The sequence below is a fragment of the Equus caballus genome, chromosome 17 (assembly GCF_041296265.1).
Source record: "Equus caballus isolate H_3958 breed thoroughbred chromosome 17, TB-T2T, whole genome shotgun sequence".
Classification (NCBI taxonomy): domain Eukaryota; kingdom Metazoa; phylum Chordata; class Mammalia; order Perissodactyla; family Equidae; genus Equus; species Equus caballus.
In genome coordinates this window covers 27,122,282-27,141,717 of record NC_091700.1, presented here as the reverse complement: position 1 = coordinate 27,141,717, position 19,436 = coordinate 27,122,282, and the positions used below count along the sequence as shown (strand labels likewise).

The window sequence follows — 19,436 nt, the reverse complement described above, 5'->3', positions numbered from 1 at the left end:
TTTCCAACAGCACTTCAAAATGTCGTCCGCCAGCCTAACAACAGTACAATCCCACCATTTCGAATTTCTACCCTTTTATCCACGTTGTAGTAAAATAATTATATAATCCTCACTCAGGTACACTGCATCCCAGGAAGGCAAAGGGCACACCTGAAGCCATGGTGCTCTTTCTAGAACACCATGAAATATTGATGTATTTATTTTTATTAAATGCTTTAAGAAAAATTTTATGGGTGGAAAGTATGACTCTGTAACATATGTATGCAATCTAAAATTACCACCAACTGTCCATGAAAAAAAAACTCAGCCTGTCAGACCAAGCCTAATTGGTTATTTCTGTGTTTTTCTGCTAGTTTTTGTTAGCTATGCTCATTTATTTGTTCTATTGTATCAGTGTTCACTGGCAGATAAGTGGTAGCAGTTGCCAAGGCTTTAAGGAAAATTTAAGAGACAAATTTCGACTGTCTGTATTGAGGTTGAGGTGTCTTTGAGACTTGTACGATTCCACCACCCCTGAAAATTGGTAATAAACGCAATTCTTTCATTTGACCTGTAGGATCCCCGAGGGCGGCTCATGGCGTCAGCTCAGGAGGACAGTTGGAGAACCACTGACTGAAATGATGACATTTCTTGCTTCTTTAACTGTCCAGCAGCAGCTGTGTTTATATTCCTGACCCGAGTCATGGGTGAGTTTTGTGGCATATGAGGACCCCCGCCAAAATGAAGGGCGTCCCCTGGGTGTCCCAGCTCTGGAGACTTGGTCCCTGTGTTCTTCCACCCTTAACACCTCTTCCCTCAGTCACACCAACTCGGAGCCTTCCTTCCAGGCTCACTTCATAGGCCACTTGCTACAGTCATCACACCAAGGCTTGAAGGACTTAGAGAGGTTGCCTCCAGGCGCAGGCACTAGCCCAGAGTCCCACTGAGCACCTAGGGGCCGGGGAGCTCACTACTTCCCAGAGAGAAGGTTCTCATGAAGCACCTTTGGTTCCATCTCTATCTTCTGAAATCGCCAGCTCTTAAATTCTGCTTCGTGTCTGCTGTCAGCACTTTCCCCCTTATGTTATTGTTATTTGGATGCCTACCATGTCACACAGTGGTATGGGCTCAGGTTTTAGAATCATTTGGGTTAAAAACCCAACTCATGTTTACCTTCCTCATTTACCAGCTGTGTGACCTTGGCAAGTTACTTAACCTCTCTGAGCCTCAGTTATCACATATGTAAAATGAGAATAAAATTAGTGTCTATTTCAAGGATTATTATGAGCCCTAAGGTAATGGAAGGAAACTGCTTGACATACAGAAAGCTGTCAGCCTAGGTATTACTCTTAGCTCCTCTCCCAGATTACAAAATTACTGAGGGCAGGGAGCTCTTCTTGGATATCTTCAAATCCCTCCACGACAGTCAACAAAGGAATCGAACGAACGTATGGCATGAAAGAGACCCGGCTGAACAGGAGAGGCAGGAAGCTTAGATCATTATTTGAAAGACCTAAAGTCATCAGAAGGCTTAAAAATGTAATGCCGACGCTCCTGCGAAAGAAACGTGCAGAGCAGAAAATAAAACCGAGAGCGGAATGCAAAGAGCAAGGACAAGTTGGGACAGGACATGGAGAAGCGACTGGGAAAGGTCGTGCAGGGGCAGGTGCATTTCGGGGGAAGAAGGTGCAGAGACGCACCATGAGAGCGCCCATCACCGCGGTCAGAGGGCCTCGCGGAGCAGGACATGCGCCGGCTGACCTCCAGCACGTTGATAGAAAAGGAAGACGATCTTCCCACCACACAAATCGTCTTAGGAGTCTGCAAATCGCCAGGACTCTTGTCTCCTGCTAGCCTGGCTTTACAGCCGAGGACCATGATGGCAGAGCGGCGGCCTCCCAGTACGCGTCAACCGGGGACCTTGCGCCCGGCTCCCGCCGAGGCCGCGGCGCTTCCTGCCGTCCCTTTCTCTCCGCGCGGCCCCAGAGGCTCATCCGGGAGCAGGAAGTGCCTGCGTGCGTGTGCGTTTCTGCAATTAGTCTTCTAAAGAAAAAACAAAACAGAGCAAGAAAGCTGGGTGTTTAGGGTTGTTCTAAAAACTCTTAAAAGACCAGCCGTTCAATGAGGCCACGTAAGAAGGGTGGAGGCTGGGGATCCAGATTCCCGGGCTTGGAGATTTGTGGAAATTCATCTCGGGCTAGTTTATGTTTATTCTGCGCTTCAAAAATGACTTTGAAGGTTTGTTTGGAAATTCCAGCTCAGGGGAGGAGGCCCTTGGAAACTGTCACCTGTACAACCTATCTTTTGGAGAGAGAAAACCGCCCTGGGAGAGCCTGGAGGAGCAGGCGGAGGGCACAGACAGGGCCGCCCACAAATCGCGTGCCCTGGAGATCACTGGGGTGCCGGCAGCGCCGCCCGCGCCACGCTTCTCCGTGCTGCCTGTGGGGAAATGGTGTGCTCTCTTAAAGGTATTATTGAACTTGCAAGCGTGCTGAGCCGGGGCACACGGGCTGTCTCCCAACCCGCTGTCAGGGACAGGTGGAGATCGGCAAATGCTACAAAACAGGGCTTTTTTCCTCCCGGAGAGTCAGCTGTTAAACATTTACCAGCGCGCCACTGCCACTGCGTATAAACAAGATCCGAGCAACCAGTTGACCTACCGGAGCGAACAAAGAGTTTAGCGTAAAACTGTGGGCAGATAAGCAGACAAGGTTAACTGTATTTTGTATCCCTTCATTAAGGAAAGCCTGATAGGAATGCCACCTAAAGGGACTCAGCGTTAGTGCCATTTACCGCCTATCCTCGGAAGTAACAGAATGGGCTTTCATTCTTTCTTTCCTTTCTTTTTTTTTCTTTCCCTAAAATGGAGGCCTCCAGTCGCAAAACTCCCCGTTTACAGATTACACATGCCTGATGGCATGAAAAGTCCACAGGAGTCTGGTGTGAAAATTCAGGATGTTGCCTGGAACTGGTGGCCCCAGATGCTGCGGCAGTTCAGGGTGGGTGGGGAGGTCCCAGAGGTCGGGACTGCAGTTTGGTGTTCTTTTATCTCAAAGCTGAATTCTGACCCCTCTCTTTTAAACCTTGTAACAGTTTTCCTTCAGGAACCGTCTGTACCTGGAAGTGCTGAGGCCTGCAAGCAGTGCGTTCAACTTCACAGTGTACCTAGAGACAGGGCCTTTGTGTGGTTTTGGAATTGCTCTCCATGCATTCCCCAAGTCGTGAGCCTCCAGGTCCACTCCACCAGTTGACCTACTTTTTCAGCTGAAAGACAATGGCCTGGCTTCCTAAAGTCCTATGTCTATAGATTCCAGCCAGGTGGGACCCAAGGTGCCTATTGAGTTAATTTCAAAGGTGTAATGTGTAATGGAAGAAGGACGGGACGTGGAATATGGAGTTTGGAGTCAGAAGACAGGTTCAAGGCAAACTAATCTATGGTGTAGAAGTCAGACAGTGGTTAGGAGTTTACTGGAAAAGGGCACGAGGGGACTTTCTGGGTGATGGAAATGTTCCATATCCTTTCCTGGTGGTAGTTACACAAGTGTATACATTTGTCAAATTCATCAAACGACACTGAAGATCTGTGTGTTTTTTACTGAATGTAAATTATACAGCAGTTTTAAAAAGGGCAGGTTCAAGTCCTGGCCCTCTCTGCTACATACTGTACAGACCACTTCTTCATCCCTTGGCCTTGTTTTCCCACCTACAAAATGGAAGGACCACTTGTACCTGTGCTGTGGGGGATCGCGTACATTAATGAGACCGCGTGAGTCAGAATGCTCTGCAAATGATAAGCAGCCCATCCATGGTGACTCCCATTGTTATGCTTTCCAGCCAGCTGCCCTCGAGAGCAGATTACCGAGCTGGTACAAATCTGTGGGCTCTGCTTTGCAACTTCCTTGGAGATTAGTGTTTATCTGTCTATTTTAAGGAGACTCTGGAGATATCAAAATGCTGCAGAAAAGCAAATGGAATATGGATTTGCCAGGGAGAGGAGAGCAGGCTGGAAAGGAACAGCTGGGGAGAGAGCCATCAATCCAGCACGGCAGCAGGGCCAGACGGACGCCGAGAGGGAGCCGCTAAATGCCTGTGAGAGTCGTGACCAGTGAAAGCAGCGTGAGTTAAAAAAAATCACATCTTGCCAAACAAACTGGGTCACATTGGTGATGGAGTTAGTCACTGAGCAGAGACGGGAAAGCATTTTCAGGGGAAAAAGCAGAAGGTGTGGAGCCGGTGGTGACTCAGCTGGAAGTGGCAAAGGCCTCTTGGGCCTCCTGGCCTGGTTTGGTAGGTAAGTGAAAGATTCTCCACGTGGCTCCCGCTGGGCATCTTGTGGTATTTCGGTTTTGAACTTGATCTTTACTCCTAAAGGCACTCACAAACAACCTTTACATTGGAATCAAGAGCACAGCACAAATTTTAAAATGGAAAATCGTAGAGAGAAGCCAAGTTAAGCTGAGACAGGGAGAGTGGGAAGGCCATTCTGGAGTTCGCCCTCGGAATTCAAGTGGGAGGTGATGTCTGTCTGAAGGCACCCCAGCTCCTGAGGGGCGGCGCCGGCCAAGTCTTTGAATGCAGACACTTTAAAATCAAGGCAGACAGCAAATGCCCTTTGGCCACAAGATCCTATAAGATGAATGAACGACGCTGAAATCAAATTTTCAATTCTTAGTCACTAAAATAAAGCTAGAATAGGGAAAGATTCAACAGGAAGAAATAATCTACAAGAGAAATCTGATGTGTGAAATTTTGATTTTATCCTCATTATAAAAATTTTGGTGCTTTCTGCTAGATATTTCTGCCAAGAAATGTGATATGTTGAAAAAGAAGAGGAAATATACTCTGGAGGCTGTGACTATAAAAGGCTGTTTAAAGTGATCGGAATCAGTCGAGGTTCTCCCAGCAACCGTGGTTATAAAATTAGGATCTTAAACTACCAAATCTGGGTGAGAAAAAAAAACTTCAGTAAAAGCGACATCTAAATTTATGTTATATAACTTACATTTCCCCACAGTGTTTGTCTTTTCTCTGGGCACGTCAGACCTTTTATGTCGTTAATTTCCGACCCTAAGAGCCATTCCTATTGGAGCAAGGCAGCGAGATGGGGTGAGGGGGCACCGTGAGAAAGCAGGGGTGTCTTTCCTGTGACCTCTGAATTGGAAAGAGGGCGCCACGGTGAGATGCCGACATGTGCACGTGGGGTGTGTCAGTGTGTTGATGCCCGTGCTCAGGATGCTGAACAAAACCTGGGTGGGAGGAGCTTTCCCCACCCAGGCCTTTGTCTCACTGGAAATCTGATGCCTTAAACCTCCGCCTCAACCCTCAGTGACTCCAGTCTGTAGCTGTACTGCTCTGTTAGTCAGCCCGCACAGCATCTGAGACTTGGCCTTTTGCAGCCTGGTGCTAGCTCCATAGGCTTCTTCGCCCCCCTTTGTCGAGGTCTTCAGCAACAGTTGAAGCTACAACTTCTGCTCCAAGTGACTCGGGGCTGTGAATCGTCAGAGAATCCATTATTTCTCCCTGGTTTTGGAGCTGACAGACATGGGTGTGAAGCTCAGGTCCGTCGCTTATTGGCCAATTAGGAAAACTCTGTGAACACTGATTTTCTTGCCTTGAAGGATGGCACAGAGCTGATACGCATGAGCTATAATTAGCTGCTTAACATTTTTGCCAGTGACTTGAATGGACCTTGATGGTGAGATTGCCAAGTCAGCAGGCAACCAGAAACAAACAACAGACTCAAGGTCTCAAAGACTGTGTTTTTGTCCCAAATCAACTTTCCAAGTACAGAACTGGGGGACATGTGATTTAATGGCAGCACCTGTGTGATCCTGTGATATAATAAGAAATATGTATTTTGTCTTCATCCCTCGTTCCTGGTACCAGATCTTCTAAAACCCTTGGAATTTCCTGAGTGACAGGGGTGACAGGAGCATCTTTGTTATTTATAATAAGCCCCTTTCAACCATACTTGAGTTTATGCTAATGAAGTGACCCTTGTGGTGGTGGTGGTGGGGGGGTCCCTTGAGAGCTTCAGGATGGGAGCTCATCGCCTATGTGATTAGAGGGTTGGAACTTTCAGCCCCACCCCCGACCTCCAGGAAGGGGAGAGGGACCAGAGATTGAGCTAATCACCAAAGGCCAGTGATTTAATCAATCATACTTATGTAATGAAACCTCCCTAAAACCCCCTAAACCCTGGGGTTTGGAGAGCTCCTGGGTTGGTGAACACACTGAGGTCCTGGGAGGGTGACTGCCCATGGAGGGCATGGAAGCTCCCCCATCCCCCTCCCCTAATACCTTGTCCCATGTATCTCTTCCATTTGTTCATTCGTATCTTTTATAATATCCTTCACAATAAACTAGTAGTAGTGAGTAACGTGTTCGCCTGAGTTCTGTGAGTTGTTATAGGAAATTATTGAACCTGTGATAGCCAGCTGGTCAGAAGTACAGGAGGCTCTGGGACTTGTGTGTGGCATCTGAAGTGGGAGCAGTTTTGTAGGATTGAGCCCTAACCTGTGGGATCTGTGCTAACTCTGGAGGGTTGGTGTCAGAACTGAGTTAAATTGTGGAACACCTAGTCGGTGTCCAGAGATTTGGAGAATTTGTTGGTGTGGGGAAAAACTCCCACTCATTTGGTGTCAGAAGTGTTGTGAATAGAAGAAGATCATAACCTGTGAAATAGATTTAGGAGTCTGGCCCACAGTGAGCCCCTGTAGGGACAGAGCCAGGACAAGGTAATCTGATTGTGTCAGAGTTCTTTAGTTGCAAGCAATTGAGACAGACTCTGACAAACTTATTTGGAAAAGAACTTTGCTAGAAAGCTATGGAATAGTTGTTGGATGCTGAAGGGCCAACCCTCAAGAATAAGAGGAAGGGGACATTAGCAGGATTGAATGGACAGACTTTGTGTGTCCCCCACCCCATCAGAATGTCTCTGCTCCACTGTTTTTTGTTATATCATTCTCCCCAAAGCTCAAAGGCCTAAGAACCAGAGTCGGAACGGCCTAAATTGGTTTCTGTGTGCTACCATCCCAGTAGGAGGGGGCAGGGAGAATCTTGACTGAAGGGCCCTCAAGACTTCTCAGAATAAGGGAAGAGTAATTCCCCAATGGGAAATCAGGGTGCTTTCACCCAAAACAGTGGAAAGGCATGTTCGATAGGCCAAAGCAAGAGATCTCCCCTGTTAAAAGAAAGGAGCACGAAAACAATTCCATCTTACCCTTCCCTGGTCGGATCAGGTCCAGTTCTGGGCGGCACACTTTCAGAGGCCTTTGCTTGGGAAGGTGTGAAAAAGGGCAACTAAGATGGTCAACATCTGGAAAACATGACACATAAGAAATGGTTGAAACAGAATTGAGGAGATCGGACCCAAAAAAGAGAAGACTGAGGGGGCATCGAATGGCTGTCCTCAGATATCTGAAGCTCTGGTACATAGAAGAATAGTCAATTTGGTGGCTCTAAAAGGAAGAACTAAAACCAATAAACAGACTTGAAAGGGGGAGAGATTTCAGTTCAGTATTTATAGGAAAGATCTTTCAAGAAATCAACTGCTGGAAATTAAATGAGCTGGCATAAGGTAGGGAACTTTCCATCCCTGGGAAGCCTCAGTTCTTTAATTAGCAAGAGCAATAAGCACACTCCTCACTTTGGATTACAGCACACCGTGTTGTGGCCCTGCGGCTGAGGACCCTGACCTAACAGCTCTCAATGAAACAGCACTCCCTGTTTGGCCACATCTGCCGAAGAGCGCTTTCCCGTGTGTGAAGCTCCAGATGTGCACAATGTGAGTGATGAGGATGGAGAGGACAAGAAGGGGCTCCTCCAAATGTCCTTTCTAACCAACTGCCCAGGGCCACATGGTACAGGTACACCATGGGAGAGTCTCTAATTTAGAGTACTCCTTCACCCAAGGGCCTCTTTTGGGATGCGTGGCATTAACATAACCTTCATGCACCTCCCAGTGGGAATCTTGCTTTATCAGTGAACAGCATTCAACAAAAATATGTCGAGTCTCTTGGGCTATGCCTACTATTAGAAAGTAGAGTATCAGCATTGGAAGGGACTTTTGTGATTAATGGGTTTACAATGCTTGAATATATCCAATGGCATTCTTGACAAGTTTGTAACTTGGTCTCAATTTCCTTCAGACACCCAGGACCTCCTAAAGTAGTCCACACCACTTTGGGCAGTTTTGGTGACTAAAATTTTTTACTTTGGGGTAAAATCTACCTGCTGTGTGGCTATATCTGTCGATTTTTAACAATTATATCCTACAGATAGAGTCCCCATGAGCTCAGAGACACGTGCAAAGATAGTCACTGCAGCAAAGGGCCACATGGTTTCCGTGTTTCATTGGGGGACTCACTAAAACAAATTCTGGAATGTCTGTTCTGTGGAATATCGGGCAGCTGGTGAAAAATGGAGCCATTCTCATGCACTGATGATGTACAGGGAAAAAGCTTTACAGGAGTTCTTCTGCCCCGGCCATCTCTAATTCATGTTGATTTGTGAGAAAAAGGGAGTGGCTCAATAATACGTATCATCTTGTATGGTCAAAAAGAAGGATACACATAAATATATGTTTAGGTTTTATCTGGAAAGATACTGGTAACTGGTTGCCTCTGAGGAAGGAAACTGAGACTGGGTGTCGGGGTGGAAGGGAGAATTGTATGTGTATGTGTATATGTAGACATATACGTGTATTTAAATGTGTATTATGTATGTCTCCCTTCTTTTTTTTGAAATTTTTTACCCTGTGCATGTATCACTTAAAAAAAGTCTTTGAAAATCTGCCCTCCTAGGTAACAAAAACAAAAATAGACAAATGGGACTATATCAAACAAAGTCTTCTGTGCATTAAAGGAAACCATGAGCAGACTGAAAAGCCAACCTATGGAATAGGACAAAGTCTTGCAAATCATATATCCCGAACGTATAAGGAACTTCTACAAATCAACAACAAAAACAAATAACTTGATTAGAAAGTGGGCAAAGGACACAAATAGACAATTCTCCAAAGAAGATATACAAATGGCCAGTAAGCATGTGAAAAGATGTTCAACATCTTTATAGCAATGCAAATCAAAACCGCAAAGAGCTATCACCTCACACCCAGGAGGGTGGTCACTATCAAAAGAACAGAAAATAGCAAGTGTTGGCGAGGATGGGGAGAAGTTGGAGCGCTGGTGCACTGTTGGTAGGTGCAACCCAATGTAAAATGGTGCAGCCATTATGGAAGACAATATAGATTCCCTCAAAAGTTTAAAAATAAAATTACCATATGATACAGCAATCCCACTTCTGGGTATATATCCAAAAGAATTCAAATCAGGATCTTGAAGAGATAGTTGCACATCCATGTTCACTGCATTATTCACTATGATCAACAGGTGGAAGCATCTCAAATGTCAATCCACAGATGAATAGATAAATATGGTGTATACATTCAATGAAATATTATGCAGCCTTAAAAAAGAAGGAAATCCTGTCACATGCTACAATATGGATGAAGCTCAAGGATATTACGCTGAGTGAAATGTCAGTCACAAAAGGACAAATGTTGTATGATTCCACTCACCTGAAGTATCTAACATAGTCAAAATCACAGAGACAGAAAGTAGAAAGATGGTTGCCAAGGGCTGGGGGGGGGGGTAAATTAGTGTTTAATGAGTGTAGAGGTTCAGTTTTGCAAGATGAAAAAGTTCTAGAGATCTGTTTTTCAACAGTGTGCATATACTTAACACTACTGAAGTGTAGTACACTAAAAAATGGTGAAGATGGTTCTAAAAAAAAAAAATCTTGACCTCTTAATTCCTATCACAGGGCCCACTTGGTTCTACCTCTTAAAGCTGTAGAGAATACCTTAAACTTTTTTCTACAACAGCGTGCATTTGAAGACTTCAACCATGACCGTTAAACTGATGGCCCCTTTCTTTACACGGGTTCCACCTCCGGCCTTCTGGTCATCCACCGCCCCCCCCCCCCCCCCCCCCCCCCCCGCAGGCACAGAACCTCCAGTCGGGCTGCAGCAGGACCATGGGCGCCCTCCACGCCCCGAAGCCCGCACGCTGTGGGAGAGGGGCTCACAGAGGCCCCCCTGTCCAGGGAGACCCTGGGTATCTGGGGAGGGGAGGGCCTGGAGTGGGGTGTGGATGGGGAGGGAACGAAGGCTGAGTGGGCCGAGGCGAGCTCTGCTAAGCTGCGATGCCCTGACCTCACTGCCTGAGCGTTCCCTACACACGGTGGCGAGTTTGCTAGAAAAAAAGAGAAAACCAGTATCCCTTACATTTGCACAGCTACTTTCCACTTTTTAAGGCATTTTATAAACTGTTGGGTTAAATTTGCTACTGACCACAACCCTGCAGGCAGTCAGTCAGCAACTGTTTTCCTCATTTCAGAAAGAGACGGCCCAGGGATTGAGGACCTCCTCTTGTCTTTTGAGCCTTTACTGGGTGGACCCTGTCTGTTCTGCAGCCTGCCTTTGAGTTCACAGAAAAACAAACAAATAAGCTAAACAAAAACAAAAACAAAAAAGGCCATTTGCTAAATTGCCCCAAGCCTTATACTTTTGAGAGATTGAGAATGTTTTTTAGAGAGAGCGAGGAGACAGACTGAACTGTCCCCAGATCATCACGCACATCCCGGAGGGCCAGAGGCCTTTTGTGGGGTGCCCTTGGCTGGGGCCCTCACTGAGCCCGGAGAGCTGGGCCTCTCCTTTGCCTCCACTGGCGAGAGCTGGGCCTGCCTCCAGCACCGGGTGAGAGACCGGTACACTTCCTGCCCCGTGGCCAGGGCCTGGGGCCCCCCTCCTGCAGGGGCTGGAACCCCAGAGTGGCGCTGACAGAGGTGGGAAGGCAGAGGGAGACAGGGCCTGTGGCAGGCAGGATGAAAGGGTGCGGGCCTCCGGAGGCCTCCAGCCCGCGGGCTGCCACAGGCCCTGGGCCCTTGCTGTTCCTCTCAGCCGGCACACCCCACCCCCTCACCCAGGGCTGCTCGACCGTCCGCCTCTCGCAACTTTGTTTTCCCGTTTTAGGACGCTCTTCCTGGCCATTTTAACCTAATTTCATCAGGATAAACAAGTCTGGGAAGCAGAGGACAAGTCACAGAGGAAAATTTCCTTGCAGTCTGGAGCACCAGGGGCCCCCAGGGAATGAGAACACAGCTTCCCTTCTTGCACACAGAAAAAGACGTTTTACTAGCAAAGACGCTCCCTGGCATTTCAAACTGGCAAACGCTGGGTTAGCGAGGAAAGGAGGCGGGAGAGGAAGGTGGAGGGGCTTCTGCAGGAAGTCGGCTTTCTGGCCTCTCACTGACAGATCTGGTGGCAGGCAGTGATATTTAAAATATTTAACGAGCCGGCCTGACCAATCAGAGCCTGACCTCCGAAGCCGGCTCGGGGAGGCCCCCTGCTGGGCCGTCGGTAGCCCCTTTGGTTGCAGGGTGGCGGGGAGGTGGGGAGACCCAGGGGCGGGGCCGGGGCTGTGGCTGTTTACCAACCGTGTAGAAGTGTTTCCACGTGAACACGTGGTGGGCTGTAGCATGTCACAGCAGCTGAGCCTCGGTCCTGATCGGGAGGGGATAAGAACTGGTGGGCCTGATCGCCTCTCTGACCACCGCGCGACCCCTAAGTGCTTATTCCAAATCACGACTTCCGTCAGCGGGCTCACCCAGACCCTGGCCGAATCGCAGATGGTGCCCTCCCCCACGCAGAGGCAGGCAGTGCCCGCATGCCCCGGGTGCAGCGGGGTGCCTCTGCCTGCAGAAACTCCTGCGTAGGTCTGACATCTGAGGAGCAAGCGGCTCTGGCTCTACCAGGAGGAATCTTTCTCTTGCTTTTCCACCCTCCTTCCAGGATGACGAGCAGCTGGAACATACCGGTGGAACGGATGCCTGCTCTTGCCAGGAATCCAGGGCTCTTCCTCTGCAAAGAGGAGGGGGCTGGGCTTCCACAGCCGCTGACAGATGTCTGCGGGAAGGGGCCTCCACACCTGCCAAGCCGCCAGCTTCCTTTCTCGTTCTCGAGGGCTCTGGGTAACACAAGCATTTGAAAAATGCGTCGTGTGTGCTGCGGTTTCCACTTTCCCCCAAGACCGGCTGTCTCATCTCCTGAAAGTGAAAAATCAAGCAGCTGAGTTTCCTAAGATGGGAGGCAAGAGGTGGCATGTGAAGCAATATGCATGTCGCCCGGTAGCCACGCTTCATCCCCAGCCCAGGATGGAGGTCAATGTTGGCCGCTTTGCCCTGAAAGAGGAGACCATAAAGACTCCTTTCTATTTTCACAGTCGACAACTTCTGTTCTGGGGAGGCTTGAAATGGAGCACTTCGTTTTATTTATTTCATTTCTATATATACTGCTTTTACTTCTAATACATATATGTAGTTTAAAAATTCACATGTTTACGAGGCTTATGAAAAAATCACAACCCAGTAAACTTCTCCCATACCCATGCTTACTGCTCCCACAAGCCAATCGCGGTCTGTGATTTTAGCTGTACTCCTGGTATTTACAGCAATCATTCTAAATAATATGTTTATAAAGCTGTATCCTTACTTTGTTAATTTTTCAAATAATCTGCTGACCCGTTACTGTGGAAGATGAGGGTTTAGCTTTTTCCTCCTCCCTCCTGGACACAGGTATTCATACTTCTCCCTCACTTCCCCACGGAGTTCCCATGTTTCTTCCTATCTTAGATGCCATCCGTTCTAAGATGTACCATTATTTGTGAATTACTACAAAAGAACAAAAGTGCTCCCAATTAAACTATGATCCAGTACTTTCTTGTCATATTGACTACAGGATACAGTCTGATTTTCAAAATGTTAAAATGTGGAGAATATGTACATTTTAGAATATTATGAATTATGGGACATCACAGTTTCTGATTAAATCACCGATCAGTATTTACATCATTCTGTCTATGTACATATTGTTTCACAATGGACTATAATTATATTTCTGCTCTTGTACATCTCCCCCCCCCCCAGAGTTACTAACTGCCTTGTCTATTTAATTGTGTAGTTTTTTGGTATTTGTGAGTAATTCATCCCCAAACTGTCCTCAACATGATTATCACATTGGTAATCTCTTAGTTGCGTTGTGGGGACATCCTCGGGGAGCTGTCTTCCTGCTCCACGCTCAGGTTCCTCCTTGGTGCACTGCAGTTATCATCTCAGAGCTTCCCTTCAGCATCATCCCGGGAATTCTCTTTTTTTCTCTCCTGTGTTGGATCTCCTGTGTCTTGGCGCTCCTATCTTCTTTCTTGGTTAATTCTTTGTTTTGTTGGAGCACATCCTCCAGTAGCTTCCCGAGAAAGGGCTCATGGCAGGTAAATGTTTGGAGACTTTGTAAATGTCTTTATTCTACTCTTGTACTTGATAGCTTGTCTGGATATAGAAATTGACTTTGGAAATAATTTTTCTTTGTGTTAGAGGCTCCCTTCCAATGTCTGGTGATTTGCCACTGGCAATAACATGATGTGTGCATGGGCAAAGCTTGTTGATCAGTGGGCTTCCTGTCGGTGATTCTGCTGTGATCTGGATGTTTCACTGGGGGATCCGGCTAGGTCATTCTCTGTAAGTCTTTTCTCTTGGACTGGTCAGCTTTCCTAGAGATGAATCATCTAATCTTCTGCCCGTGGGGTATAAGCCTCACTACCAGCATTCTGGGAGCCAAGAGGGGGAAGAGGACAGTGGGATCTTATAATTCAAAATGCAGATGGTCATTTAATGCCCTGTTTCTGCAGTGTGTCACATGTGGATATATCTCAGTTGTGCCCACAGTTCAAATGATCTCAGCTTCAACCTTTCCTCCCAGGGCTGGGCAGAGCAGTGGGCTGGCTGCACAGGTGTGGGAAGCAATGTGGGGCGTCTCATCACTCCTTGCACAATTTTCAACGTATTTGTTTTCAGCACACCTGCACCCATGTTCTGCACAGAGGGAACCAATTTCTGTTTCTTTCTGAGGTTCTGTGGTGTAGCTGATTTGCTGCTTACAGGCTTCCCTCCCTGTGGGCTGGGTTTTGGCTTTATCTTTTCTGCTAAATTAATTACTTCTCATTCATCTGTTTTTTTAGTTTCCAGAATATAGGTGACATTTCTTGTCTGCTGTTGTCCCCGTTCCTGTTCTCTTTGTCGTGTGGGTCTAGACAGTGGTGTGCTGGTAAATGACAGCTGGCTCTTGGGGGAAGGGAAGAGCCCTAGTTTGTAGCAGTCCAGTTTCCGTGGTGTAAATACTCTTACTGTGGCTGATTTCCAGCTACCCAAAGGATGTCACTGAAAAGGCAGATGGGAAGAAATGCAGAGTGAGACATTGTTATATAATCTTCACACCATACAGATCCAATAGACATAAACACTGGACATAACTAACCTCCAGAGGATATATAATGGTAAAATTATTGTGAAGTGATGTTTTGAGAATGTGTTAGCTTTGCTTGGAATATAATTTTTTTAAATCATAAGCTTATAGAATTTAGTTTTCAAACTAACTGTATTTAACAACTGGCTCGAAAAATTCCTAAAAATTTAGCAATCAGTTCTCATAAACCAGTATCAGCTGGCCCTAGCATACAACTGGGTTCATGCCTTTTTAATGATTTAATTGTCATCTCAGTTTATTATTAAAAAACTGTTTTCCATTTGCTGCTCTACGTATTGAGGTTTCCCATTCATATATTGGGGTTTCCCCCCAGTTTTATTGATATAATTTACATATAACCCATATATTGTTAATGCAATGGTAATCCACCCAAAATTCACACTGTCTAACTGTAACTCCAAACTGTGGTGAAGAAAGAACGACACCTCAGTGGAATGAGGTAATGCTTGATTTGAGGAGTAAACAGAAGAGTTAAAATAACATGCAGTATGAGTAGGTAATTAGTACCCACAGCTATACTCAGAGGAAAGTGATGTCAACACGATGGGACATGAGGTCTTGCTAAAACAAGGCAGTAACCGGGCCAACCTTTCTGTTCTGATTTAATCTTAGTTGTTAAGAAGACCATTTAGTGTATCTGCGTTTCTGGGCGCTTCTATGAAGTAGTGCCAACCAACTTCTTACTCCAATCACACATGACCATGGAGGTCCGTGTAATAACGTTCAGTGCCTGCACAGAGCCTTTCATTAGCTGAGCTCAAAGCATTTTACCAGCAGTGCCTCATTAAGTCTCACCACACCCCAGCGTGGGAGTGGAAGCGAAATATCATTATCCCCACTTTACAGATGGAAGAAACAGAGGCCTGAAAACAAATCAACAATAGTTGAGACCAGCTTGTCAGCCTGCAAATCCAGTATGCTGTCTATTCACGACAATAGGATCTTAGGCACTGCTTTATATTTTCTGCCTCTATCTAGCAAGGTGATAGTGTGGCTTTATTATCTGAAATAAGAGTTCTTTTAAGTCCTAAATTGTATGATTTTGGTTTTGACCTTTGTTGACCCTCCCACACCTTCTTGCTTGCATGACTTTACAGTATTTTATGTACATTATTCAACATAACTCCAGTCTGGCTGTAGGAATAGGGGAGTGTTGACAGGAGCAGAAGGCTGCACCATTTGGGTACAAACAGAAGACCAGACACTGTGGTTTGGTCCCCAAGCTGAGCAGATCACAAAGCATTAACAATTGCCAAAATAGACAACAGACTTTGTGAACATTTGCTATGTGCTAGATATGGAATTTAGTGCTTCTATGCATCATCTCATTAAATTATTTTAATCTTCACAACAACAATTTATGGTTGGTATTAATATTATCCCTGTTTTACAGGCGAGGAAACGGAAGCTTAGAGAATCTCAGTAAACAGAGCTGGCCTCTTAGCTAGAGTGACTGGTGTGGTGATGGACCTGGCACCCAACAGGATCCTAACCCAGGACTTTCCTGGATGGACCGAGCAGAAGACCCCTTTCTTCTCTGGCCACAGAGTCATTTGACTGTGAGCCCAGTGAGGTGGGCTCCCATGGCCACTGTTGTGTGCAGAAAGCGCTCTGTAGGAGGAGAGAATGAAATCCACACACAGAGAGGAAAGCAGAGACAATAGTGAGGAGAAAGAATCCTGATGGCATTCACGTCCTTGCCTCCGAGTCCCTGCTTCTCCTTCTAAGCTAGCTTGAGTTCAGCTTTTGTCACTCAGCCACTAGGAGAGTCCTGACCAATGCAGTGTTCACACACCATGCTCTCCTGTTGCAAGATACGACCATATTTACCAGGATAGGGGAGCCCACCATTGGGGCCCTCGGACTTACCCCGATCAATGTCAAATCTAGAAGCAGGTAAACTTTCCCCACAATACAATCCTCCTGCTTCTAAACACACTCTGTATCTTACCCATAATATTCTTCTCTATGTCTTGGTACTCGGCTCAAGCATCCTAATGCAAATACATATGTCGTGATAACGTGGCCGTCTTAGAGATGACATGCATTACTTTGTCTTCTGACCTCAGGAGGCAGGAGAACATCCATGACACCAACAATACAAACAAGACGATGGCACTGCTGGCCTCGGCCGTCAGTGTCTAGACTGCACGATTTCTGCAGGCCAAAATTTTTATTTTTGATGGGACGGGGTAGAGGGGAGCATCATAGTGTTATACACATTTTTTAAAGATTTTATCTTTTTCCTTTTTCTCCCCAAAGCCCCCCTGTACATAGTTGTATATTCTTTGTTGTGAGTCCTTCTAGTTGTGGCATGTGGGACGCTGCCTCAGCATGGTTTGATGAGCAGTGCCATGTCCTCGCCCAGGATTGGAACCGGCGAAACACTGGGCCGCCTGCAGCGGAGCACGTGAATTAACCACTCAGCTACGGGGCCGGCCCTGAGTTATAAACTTTTAATTTTGCCAAACAGGGCTAGTGAGGTTAAATTTATCTCTCTCCAACTCTTCATTCATTCATTCATTTATTAAAAAGTCTCGTAAATACTCTGCTGTAAGCCCCGAGGGTATAAAGCAATCTTAAGTCACTAGAAGACTATAAAGGATCATAATTCTTCTTCCTACAATTCCACTCTTCACTGACGCCTCTGATTACTGTGCAGAATTTACGGGAGAGTATGTGGAGGCTGTCAGTCATTCTTGTTGGCAATCATTTAAACAATGGGTTGGGAAGCTCAGAAGAGAAAAGGAGGTGACGAGGAAGCCATGGCTGCAGAGGTGAATGTAGTGTGGGCTGGGGGCAGGTGTGGGGAGCAGGGCAAAGGGCACGGCCTGCCCTGCAGGGGCCGGCAGCCCCAGAGCTAAGGGAAGTGTGAGGCCTGCTGCGCTCTGACATGCCTTAGAATAAAGTAGGTGAGGGTGACACTGAGGCTTTATAACCCTGAAGTCCGGCCTTGAGGGACTGTAATCCCCTCACCTCCATGAAACTGGGTAGAAAACTGCTTGGCCAAACTTGTGCCCTTAGGATTATAGCCAGAGCAAGACTCAAAGCAAATCAATGAGAGAGACACTCGCATTGCATGTAGGAGCAGGCACAGAGAAAAAGCTTTCTGGGTGTACAGTAGCTGCATCTAACCAAGCAAAATATAAGAATCTCTTTAAAACTGCTGGCAAGGAAATCTGAAAAAGTTTCTAGTGGGCAAAGCGTAACGAAGTGGAAATTAATTGTATAGTACCCGTTTCTTCTAATTTGAGGTGTCACTGATAATCTCTCTATTTACTGTATTGTCTGTTGTTTTATGTTAGTGAAAGTAAAATAATTACCTATTAAAGCTTTTGTAGATTCATTTGCAACCGTGTTCCTCCAACTTTACTTCTTTCAGATGGCTTTAAGTTCCTGAGTCCCCAATTCTCTTGCTGAGGGGGTTTCAGTGATGCGGCACTTTGCGGAGTGTGGTAGGCAGCCTCCAAGATGGCATGAGGGGCCCTACTGCCTGCTGTTCACACCCCTACATAGTCCTCTCCCACGCTGTATCAGAGTTGGTCTGTGTGACCAGTAGGATACAGCAGAAGTGACTGGAGCTCATTTCCAAGATTAGATTTTAAAAGACACTGCAGCTTCCGTGTCAGATACTTTCTCTCTCACCCTCTCTTGGGTCACTAATTCAGGAGGCCAGCTGTCACACCACCAGGGCACACAGACAGACAGTCTATGGAGAGGCCCATGAGGCAAAGAACTGAGGCGGCTAGCTAATGGCCAGTGAGGAACTGAGGCCCCTGACAGCCACGTGAGTGTGCTTGGGTGTGGTTCCCCCAGCCCAGTCACGCCTTCAGGTGACTGCAGCCCTTGTTTGGCTACAGTCTCACGAAGGAACTGAGTCAGAATCACCCGGCAAAATCACTCCCAGATTCCTGACCCACAGAAACTGTGAGGGATCATACATGTTTGTTGTTTTAAGCTTCTGAGTCTGGAGGTAATTTGCTATGCAGCAATAGATAACTAATACAGGGAGGGAAGAGAGTATTTATTCCCTGCTACCCTGACTCTCTCAAGAAGAGGCCCTCATTGCTTCTGCAGGGATAGATGTCCAGGGCCCTGATTATAGGAGGCGAGGCATCCTTACTTCCTTTGCTGGACTGGGGGCACCAGTGTTTTGAATTAAATATAGAAGGATATTTTCCTTATATTCATTGTTATATGTTTGTCACCCCTTGGCTATACCCTTGTTATTTGGATGTATGGACGGTGAAGCTCCCGTAGAATCTACAGGATGATGCAGAGGCTTCTTCTTGTCCCGGTCCCAGCTGGGTAGAGTGTGGAAAACATTTTTGTGCACACTTATTTATAAATAAGAAAAAAGTAAACCTTGATTGTTTATTTCTTTTTACAAAAGCAGTAACATCTGTGGTGTAAAAAAATAAAAAGACAAAACCATTAAACACCCTAATTCCACTATTTCTATCTCTTTATATATTTTACACAAAGAGCTAATATACTAAGTGCTATTTTGTGACTTGTTTCTTCATTAAATATATTATGAGCCTATGTTTATGTCATTAACATATTATGTCATCTACAATTACAATTTAAAATGGCTACATAGTACTCCATTATACAGATGTGTCATAATTTTTTAAGCCAATTCTTTTTGTTAGACATAATTTTGCTTCCATTTTTGTTATTATAAGAAATGCTATAAAGAATATGCTTGTAGCAGGGCCGGCCCAGCGGCGTAGTGGTTAAGTTTGCATGTTCTGCATGGGCAGCCTGGGGTTCGCAGGTTTGGATCCTGGCGTGGACCCAAATACCAATTATGAAGCCACGCTGTGGCGGAGTCCCACATACAAAATAAAGGAAGATTGGCACAGATGTTATTTCAGGGCCAATCTTCCTCACCAAAAATAAATAAGTAAATAAATAAACAAAGGCACTTCATCAAAATGAAAAAAAGAGGGATACGCTTGTAGCTAAATATTTGTACCTATCTTTGACTTTCCCCCTCTAGGAAAAATTATTAAAGTATAGTGGTTGGATTAAAGCATATATACATTTTTAGAGCTTTTCCTATATATTGTCA

General features: G+C 46.0%; 2 long non-coding RNA genes across 5 annotated transcripts in view; one reads left to right on the top strand and one right to left on the bottom strand.

Moving 5' to 3' along the window:
- Positions 1-6,358, top strand: part of LOC106781865 (uncharacterized) — a 38,932-nt gene extending 32,574 nt beyond the window's left edge. For all 4 annotated transcript variants that reach the window (XR_002800972.2, XR_011427666.1, XR_011427665.1 and 1 more), the window contains exons 2-3: positions 557-686; positions 3,073-6,358. This is a non-coding gene — a long non-coding RNA (uncharacterized lncRNA). The remainder of the gene's footprint in view (positions 1-556; positions 687-3,072) is intronic.
- Positions 3,554-12,280, bottom strand: LOC111768558 (uncharacterized). The gene is made up of 3 exons (XR_011427668.1): positions 11,857-12,280; positions 7,202-7,297; positions 3,554-4,605 (listed from the first exon to the last, which is right to left on the bottom strand). It is a non-coding gene; the product is annotated as an uncharacterized lncRNA (long non-coding RNA).
- Between the last annotated feature and the right edge of the window lie 7,156 nt (positions 12,281-19,436).